This window comes from Helianthus annuus, chromosome 15, assembly GCF_002127325.2.
Source record: "Helianthus annuus cultivar XRQ/B chromosome 15, HanXRQr2.0-SUNRISE, whole genome shotgun sequence".
Classification (NCBI taxonomy): Eukaryota; Viridiplantae; Streptophyta; class Magnoliopsida; order Asterales; family Asteraceae; genus Helianthus; species Helianthus annuus.
The window spans coordinates 13,806,571-13,816,149 of NC_035447.2; the positions used below are offsets into that span (position 1 = coordinate 13,806,571).

The 9,579-nt window shown below is 33.6% G+C and overlaps 1 long non-coding RNA gene across 18 annotated transcripts; it reads right to left on the bottom strand.

The window, feature by feature from the left end:
- Positions 1-1,457: 1,457 nt before the first annotated feature.
- LOC110910773 lies at positions 1,458-9,195 on the bottom strand. 18 transcript variants are annotated; one of them, XR_004881677.1, is made up of 15 exons: positions 8,889-9,194; positions 8,208-8,245; positions 7,744-7,898; positions 7,516-7,620; positions 7,338-7,371; positions 7,051-7,230; positions 6,907-6,944; positions 5,893-6,139; positions 5,346-5,784; positions 5,187-5,272; positions 4,040-4,105; positions 2,937-3,096; positions 2,718-2,796; positions 2,264-2,291; positions 1,458-1,823 (listed from the first exon to the last, which is right to left on the bottom strand). It is a non-coding gene; the product is annotated as an uncharacterized LOC110910773 (long non-coding RNA). The 18 variants fall into 18 exon arrangements; XR_004881685.1 differs by lacking the exon at positions 4,040-4,105 and having other exon boundaries at positions 2,937-3,105; positions 5,893-5,983; positions 6,085-6,142; XR_004881682.1 differs by lacking the exon at positions 4,040-4,105 and having other exon boundaries at positions 2,937-3,105; positions 5,893-5,983; positions 6,085-6,139; positions 8,889-9,193.
- Positions 9,196-9,579: the final 384 nt, after the last annotated feature.

Genomic DNA, 9,579 nt, shown 5'->3' on the forward strand with positions numbered 1-9,579 from the left:
GAGAAACAACTGAAGATTCATTTCCCCCACAAAGCCGTAAACCACATTTGACCCAAGATTGAATAAGGGAGTTCCCAGTTGACCGAGTCAGACGCCTTCTCGAAGTCAACCTTAAACAATCTATTTTGCAAGATTTAAGCCACGTGATAACCTCGTTGGTGACAATTGGTCCATCTAGTATGGAATGATCCGCGATAAAGGTTGTTTGGCTGGTAGTTATAATCGAATCAACAACCCTTTTTAATCTATTGGCAAGAAATTTAGCAATTACCTTGTATATACAACCTATAAGGATAATGAGCCTATAACCAAATAGTAATAATGGGTCATAAATTTTAGGAATCAAAAAGAGTTACCAGCTATACTGAATACGGATGACCAATCCCAAAAACGTTGGAAAGCATCAAGGTCAAGAGCTTTATCATTTCTGCAACACCAAATGCCTTCCTTAATCTCGGCCATAATAGAGAAGGGAGCTATTAAATCCAACATCTGCATCTTACAAAAGCTTATTAAATCCAGAAATCACCGATTTATTGTGAATGAGACATGACTCTGAAAATTTAGCTTTAAATATCTTAGGAATAATGGACTTTAGTAATCCAACTATTAGCAACTAGCCTACGTCAGTCCCAACTACAAAAATGGCTTGTTGAGAGAAAATATGTTAAAAGGTTTGTGCTACGTCACTGTTCATGTCACCAAAAAAACTAACTGGGTTAGACCTCAGTTAGAAAAAGACTTAAAAGGAGAAAATAGGTTAAAATGTAGGACTATCGGTAGATATGTTTATGTAGTTGGGACTGTTGCCTACCAATTGCTAATATTAAAACCTATTATTCCAAAATTTTAAAGTTTTGAGCGTTTAACTTCTCTTGGTCATTACACCGAACACCGTCAATTACTAATCCATTTAAACAACCTCTAGCTAAGTATACTCTGGACGAGATCATGAAATAATCTTGATTTTGTCCCCCCTCCACAATCCATTCACTCTACCCTTTTGTTTAGGTTATATTTCTGAAACTTTCATTATCCTTAAAACATTTTTTGAGATCCAACCTCTTCTACTTCTCCACATCTATAATCATCCTTAATTCTTGATTCAACCAGTTGTTCCAACTTCCAACATGTCTGATTTTAGGACGTTAGTTATGATTCCATCCCTCTTTCCAAATTTATCCAATTTTTAATGGCATGTTTTATATGTTTAAGTTTCACGATAACACAGAATCCAGCAGCCCTCATGTACAAATATATGAAATAATTAACAATATATGCAAAACCATGTTTCAACATCCACGAATTGAATAATTTAAACCGGAAATTGATAATGGTAATGAAGCTATAATCTTCGAATGGAAATATTTTAAAATGGTTTTGCACGTTTCATGGGATATTCTGGATGTGTTTGATTATATATAGTAAACTAGCTTAAGAACCCGCGAGCTTCGCGGTTTGATAAAAGAAAATTTCTTCATTAATATCGCTGACATTAAATATTATGATTTTATACATGGTGAAATACAACAGAATATATTAGATTACAACGACAGATCTGAATATTTTTTCAATAAAAACGACACTAAATGAGCCAGATCATTGATGTGCAGGAACTCACGCATTGGTGACCCTGGACCCTACACCATCACTTCCTTATCTCCTAAAACTATGGCATCATGAAACCTCCTCATCAATGTTGGCAAAACACATGCATTCTCGGGGTGGAAATTGTCGTTGGGACCGTATAAATTTGTAGGCATTGCTGAAATCGCGTCTCACTTGTACTGAAGCTTATATGCTTGGCTTCGGGTATCCAGATCCTGTGCAAGAAGTTGAAAAAGAAATATTAAAAGCATAAAACTTAAGTCAACAATATGTTTTTTGTATGTGAGGAATACGTACCAGAGAAACAGGTGAAGATATAGCAAACTTTGAATACATACCACATTTGTTGTTTTATTTGTAAGTGTCATCTTTGTTAATATTAGTAATTTGGCTGAATCTCTAGTTTTAATCTTGATAAAGCAACGTACAACCGGTACACCAATGACATGTTAACCAAGCATTAACCCTTACATAGGTCGGTGGCCTTCAAATTATTTTGGTATGGGCTAAACAGGTCGGGTTAGTTCGGACCAAGTGGACCACTATTTTGCGTAAACTTTAAATTATTTACAGATAAAAGCGTGCCAGATATGAGTATAAATAACCTGAATAAGCACATTTGATTATATGGATTTGCCTAAAGGGGATTAATTACCTCTACTATTTGGATCAGCTGCTATGTACTGCAATTTAGCGGAAAAGCAATCAGTTAAGATATGCATTTGAGTGAATAGGGATATCTTTGTTTTTCTTTCAAAATTATATGGATTATGGATTTTCCAAAAGGTTTTCCGTTAGCTTATATTAAACAACAAATAGGGATGTTGTTCCATTGTTGTCGAACTCATTAGCATCAAGAGACATATATCTAATGAATAAGGTTTATGTCATTTCGAATAACAAAAATAAAATAAAAAGACAAAAATACCATTTGGGTGGAAAGAAGAGACACACATCTAGTGAGATGGGAGTAAAAGTCTCCCAAATTAGATTTAAAGAGCATATAATTAATAAACAAAAAACATCTTTTACCACTGATTATTGTAAGTAACTTTTTTTTCTTTTTATCAACGATTAAATAGATAAGATGTAAATGACGCTTACCATACCTTAGTTATCATATGCATACACCTGAAAAAACTTTTGACCTTCTGAGTGTATGATAGCCCGAAACACGCATTATATATGCTGAAATCAACAAATTCAAATCAAACAAACCCTAAATATCGATGTCAATTGCACATATGTAACGGTAATATCCTAAAACCACATCAAGATATATAGAGAGAGTTAAGTACATGTTTTATTTTAGTTTGTTGAGCTGTTACCTATGTTTCTCGGGTTGAATGTGAATGGTGTGACTCCACCGGTGGAGAAGTAAGAGAAGACCATCTTTTTAGACTATGAAGTTTTATGCGAGTATGCAACCTTTTAACATTCAACCAAAGCACCATTCCAATTCAAGAGTTGTAGTGGTTCTTTGCCATCCTTCATGTTCTTTGCACAAAAAGCAAATGGTTAGCCTCTCAAATTTCAAATAATGAAAAAGATCTTGAAGCAATTCCATTTAATCAGCTTGTACACAAGCTCAACCCATATGCCTTTTTACAATATACTTTTAGTGCTAATTTGAAGTTTAAAATTAAACCATTTAGTTTATAAAAGAATTAGATATATAATTAGATATAATCATGGTTGATGAATTCCTAGACTTATCATCAAATAATTTTATTTGATACTTATTTTTAAGTATCCTACTGAATGGATAAATAGAAAAAAAAAAAAAGATAGCAGCAACTAACATTGTACAAATCCACCAACAACTGAATGGATAAATTGAAAAAAATATAGCAGCAACCAACATTCTATAAATCCACTTACGCTAAAGAAGTAAGGCACATTTAGATGGTAGAAGCAAATTTTGTAAAAAAAAAAGACCGCCAACTACACCTAAAAAGTAAGACGCAATTATTTGGTCATAACAATGTTTTTGATTCTTTTCAAATTATGACAAACAAAACCGGATGGGTTGTGGGTCAGCCGACCTCGCAGTGTTACACCGGGTTTAAACTGAAAATGTATTAAAAAACTTAAATATTAAAAGATCTTATAATATGTTTAATGAATGGATATAATACCTAAGTAGTTAATGCGGTAAAATAGTCAAGGACCGTTATTTGAGATATCGGTTATCGCAATGGAATAAAGAGGTGTACAAATCAGTTTTTCAGGAAAAACCGGTACGTTTTTAACCGAACCAGTTATTTTACAAAGACAAAAAACCGGTGACGGTAACTAACCGGTTTTTGATACCTAAAACCCAAACTGGACCCAACAGAATCTGTTTGGTTTTTAAACTCGTTATTCAGAACCGGTATTTTTTAACGGATCCCAAAAACTGGGCCAAAAAAAGGGCCAGAACTTTGCAAACCTGTGCGGTGATGCTGTTGTTTTTCGCCAAAACCGGACGAAAAACTTGCAGATCGCTGAAAAAAGCCTACAGGATGCATCGTCCGTCAAAAACGTTCATCGAAAAAACCTGCAGTGACGCTGCTGCTTGTTTTGTTTTTCGCTGAAAAAAAACCTGCGTTTTTTTGGTTATTCGCAGAAAAAATCTGCACAATGCTTTGTTCGTCTAAAAAAATATGCGCACTGCATCGCTCGTCGAAAAAACCTGCAGCCTGCAGATCGCTGAAAAAAACAGCATTTCGTCCGTCGAAAAATCAGTCCAAAAAACCTACAGCGACGCGTTTTCGTCCGTCGAAAAAACCTGCAGCGACGCTGCTGGTGCCTTTTCGCTGAAAAAACAGAGTTTTTTTTCTTTGGTTTTCAGAGAAAAAAAACCCGCGTTTTGTGGGGTTTTTTGCTAAAAAACTGCATTTTTTTGGCCGAACAGGGTGCTGAAGGAACCTACACTTGTTCAGTTTTTTTTTTACTTAAAAAAACATGCTATTTTTGGGGGTTTGTTCTGAAAAACTCTGCGGGTTTTTGGCTTAAATTTGCTGAAAAACGTGCTGTTTTTGGGGTTTTTTTAAACATTCTATTTTCTTGCTGTTATTCGTTGAGTTAAAGCTGTCGAAACCAAGTAAAATGTTATAAAAAGATATAAAAAACATATTTTTTAAACCAAAACTTTAAAACGTTAAACGTTAAGAATCACCAAAACATAAAAAAGAAGATACATAAACTTAAACTCTTTATCCGCAAGAACGTCCGCTAATATTAACAGAACTGATTTTTTTAAATGAAATTCGATTTCGGTTTTAAAACCTGTTTTTCAGGGGCTAATCTATAACCGGACAACAAACCGACTGGGTCGGTTAGAAACCAAATATTGACTTTTCATTTTTCAGCTTTGTATTAACTAACAAAAGATTAAGAAAAAAGGATCTAGAGCTACTTGAGCATTATAGTGCCCAACTACATGCTGAAAACAGGCCCTTGGCGACGTTTTTGCAACTTTAACAACATAGATTCATATAAATATGAAAGAAACCCCATGGAATAGAAACAACATACCCATAATTCAAAAAAAGTGAAACAATCAACAAAAGCTATAAATAAAACCTAAATCATACCGGTAGTTGAACTTTTAACCTCTGATTTGCGTTACGAAACGTTCGATCAATAACTTTCACCCTCTTCATTTAAACCTTTGTGCTTCCTATATAGAGTAAACATTTAAACACTACCATTCAAGATGTAACTCATAAATTACTAAAACATTTAAACACTACCATTCAAAAGAACCCCCATCGTTCTCTCAGGCTTCTTAGATGATGAAAGATAGCCCAGGAAGCTCTGACAGGGATTTGTTGACTGATGTGGCAACGTGTAGTTAAACGATGGTTAAATGTTGGAATTTAAAACCCGGTTCCATCCACTCAATCAAATGTCCACACACCTCGTTCTTGTTTTCCAGCCATAAATTGAAATTTGTTCATCACTAAAACATTTAAACACTACCATTCAAAAGACCCTCCATTGTTCTCTCATGCGAGCCCAGGAAGCTCTGACAGGGATTTGTGAATTGATGTCCCAACGTGTAATTAAACTATGGTTAAATGTTAAATTTTAAAACTTGGTTCGCATCCACTCAATCAAATGTTCCAAACACCTTGTTCTTGTTTTCCATCCATAAATTGAAATTTCTTCATGTCTCCGGCCATTAACCACCTGAACAATAAGGCAACAGTTAAAAATTTACAATGTGATAAGAAGTTGGAAAATATTTTGTTCAATAATATGCAATTTGGAAATACATAACATGATACCGAACCTTACCTTCTTGACAGATTATCGTAGCTGAACACTAAATCGCTCGTCGTCGCCAACTGATGCAGTTGTCTTCTGGGCGCCAACTTCCCTATTTCCACTATGAAACAAACACTCATTACTGCCTTTATTCTTTGAGATGTGCCACTTGCTGTAGCTCGAAGCCAGTGTTGAGTCGAGCCAACACTCATTGTCACTCACCGCCTTTATTGATATCGATGTAGTAAAAAATTAGTGTTGACAAATTTAGTCCAACCTGCTGATCATCAATTATATACTCAATTTCAAATGTATAAAACCAAAATAACCATATAAACATACATGATACAAAATTTATGATAATCATAATGAACAACAAAATGTTGGTATATGACTAAATATATATTGAATTCCGCTTCCTAAGCGGTGTTTTGTTACAAAAATCTGGTGATACAAAGGCAACCAAACCAAAGTACCGGCCAATACAACGTTCAAATACAGTCCTAGAAAGGGTAAATGTAAGCCAACATAAACAACAAAAATCAAGAATCACAAGAAAAAAGTATGGAAACAAACCTGAAGAACGACATAGCATAAGCTACATAATTATTTTAGGAGTTCGAACGCCGGAGTAAGTGTTAAAGTCCAAATATGCATAATATATCCATTTGAATGATAAGGGTTGGGTCAATATCCATTTAAATAATAGATTACTATGATAACTCAGTTTGTCAAAATGCATAATTTAACATAATTCAACATGATAAGTTAAAGGCGAATGTAGCTTTGTTCTTGAGTTGAGATTGGAAGCTAACCCTAAACAAAGGATTCCACATAATTCATAAGTTTGACTCCATCTCGTGTTTTTACGATGTTCTCGATAACAAATTTTACACTCTAAATAAAACTTTTAAGTGCACCTATGTTACTTAAAAGTGAGTCATCAAATTACAATTAAGGATTTTAAAAGTGGCAATTTTTAGCTCTAGATTCAGACCTGTAAGATTAAAGTTAGAATAAAATATCATTTCAAAAGAGTTTTACCTTGCAAGCAACTCTATCGCTGCTGAACCATATCCATGCTGGAGTACAATGAGATCACAATCATTAATGTTGCAACTATATTATTTTTTTCAAAAAAAAAAAAAAACATAAAAGATAAGAAGGAAGTGACGTGGGTTGAGATACCTTCATTGCATTAGGATGTGTAGCAATGCTTACAATCCTGGCACCAGAGAGACTTGGGAAGTCTTTATCTTGGAAACGTTCACCAAAGTTCCATGGATTTTGGCACCTAGATGGCTGATGACCGACCAACACTAAAACTTTCCTGACGGAAGCTTTTGAAAGCTTTCCTTGTATACATACCTGTACAACAAATGAAGAACCACCATACATACAATTAAATACGAAGCTAGAACAAAACTACTTCTGTTCACTCGTAAGCACTCAGAAGAAATTAAAAATAGATAAACCTGGATGACAAAAAGAATATATGCGAGCTGATTTCTTGATTCATTGACATGACATGTACACACAAAAATTTAAAATATAAATACATCTTAACGTATAAACCGTAAATCCTAAATAGTACATCAAAAACTTGTGTAAATAACTAAACATTCACGGATTAAAAAGCGAGTAAAATTGAACCTTATAAAACGATAACGCCGCATTAGACGAATGATATCATTCTCAAGTACGTAATCAAAAGCTCCAAGTCAGCTATCAACTTCTATAGCATAATCTCGATGAACACTAATAGAATAAAATACAGAACCATAGTATATAGATTTGAAATAAGAAAACTAATAAAAACATAAATCAAATATTGAATAAAAGGAAATCTTTGAATTAGGGTTTGTAATCGAATTGAATCACCATAGTCTAGTGTACATTGAATAGCCCAAAATGAACCTTGAAACCAGAACACTGAAAGCAGGCTCACCACTTTTGATTATGTGTGTGAAAGAAACAGTAAGCTTTGACATACTCACAGTTGCTGCTACATGACCAATTTTATGAGCCAATGCAACCTAAACACATCAAAATTCAAGATTCAGAAACATACCCAGAATTACTTAAAACCCAGATAAGATATCAATCTTTAAATAAAACCAATATTGGACATAAATCTTTAAACAAAACTCATGTATAAAAATACAAAATTTTAAAATCAATCTTTAAACAAAACCCATGTATAAAAACACAAAATTTCACAAAACCCATATTGCACATCAATCTTTATACAAAACCCATGTATAAAACACAATATTTTACAAACCCAAAATCGGATATAATTCCTTAAACAAAACCCATGTATACAAAACCCATGACTAAAGTACCTGTAGTTAATGTGGCATCCTGCTCCATTCGCGTCTCCCTGTCAATGTAAACCATGTATATATCAAGTTAAATATAAAATCATTAAGAGTGACAGTAATTTATGAACGGGCCGGGTTATGCTTTATTTCTACAGGGTCAAACAGATAAAATAAAATATAAAAGCTTAAAAGAAAACCAGTCAAAAATGCTCATAGTGTATTTTCAATACATAAAACCACCCAAATCATCTCACTTAAAAAAAAACTATCACCGAAAAAATGTATCATTTTGTAAATCACATTTAACAAACTCAAACTGAAAAGAAAATTAGTCATTTGTAAATCACATTTAACCCCATCGCAGCTGCAACCCGCTAAATAACGATGATTGAAAGTTTAATTTGTGACCAGCCCCATTACGCAGCCTAAACGATGAACAAATCGAACCAGCGAATTATTCAAATGTGAAACACAAATCAAGTTTTCTAAAACCCTAAACAATGAATAAATCTGAAACAAAAATCAAGTTTATACAACCCTAAACGATGAAAAAAAATGAACAAATCAAAAAAATACTGAAAATAGAGAAATTAATAGATCACATAACCATATATATCATACATACTATAACTACAAAAACCGACAACATGAATCATAGCAGAAATATAATAAAAAATACATCTAAAGATAGAAACTACTAACCTTCGGAATCAACCAGAGTGACCGATGATTAGGGTTTTTGAATTGAAGTTCTACAGTTGAACACGAACATCCCTGTCGTCAATCAGCCTTAGATGAAAAACCTAGGATTTGAAAAATTCTGAGATGCTTTGAGGGAACCAGAGAGAAAAAGAGGCATAGATGCAGGAATGGAATTAGGGTTTCATAGTTAAGGAAATAGGATTTACAATGACCTGTAGAGAACGCGTGAAGGGAAAAGGGGCGGTGATGGAACGAAAAGGAGAATTAGGGTTTTTGATTGAAGAGAAAAAGAGAGAGAGCGCGTGTGTATTAGAAGAAAAGAAAATCCCGCCCATGAGGGAATTCTCTAGCCTAAGAGGGTGTCCACATTATCAAAATGATTGGCTAAGATTAAACCTTATAGCTTAAGAGAATTCATTTAGTATAATAGATAGATAGTATTTAAAATAAAGACCTAATGGTCTGCATTGTTTCTCAATTAATTATGTGATTTTCCTTGTTTTAATAATTATTTAAAAAAGGGACACGTATAGAAACGTATGAAGTCAAGAAAAATATTACACAATAAGTAAACAACAATCATCATTACTAAATAAATAAAACAAATTAACAAAATATATTTTCCTTATAACGTTAAATTTAAGCATATGAACGTATCAGAATTCATTGAAGGACTCTGATTTTCTAGACA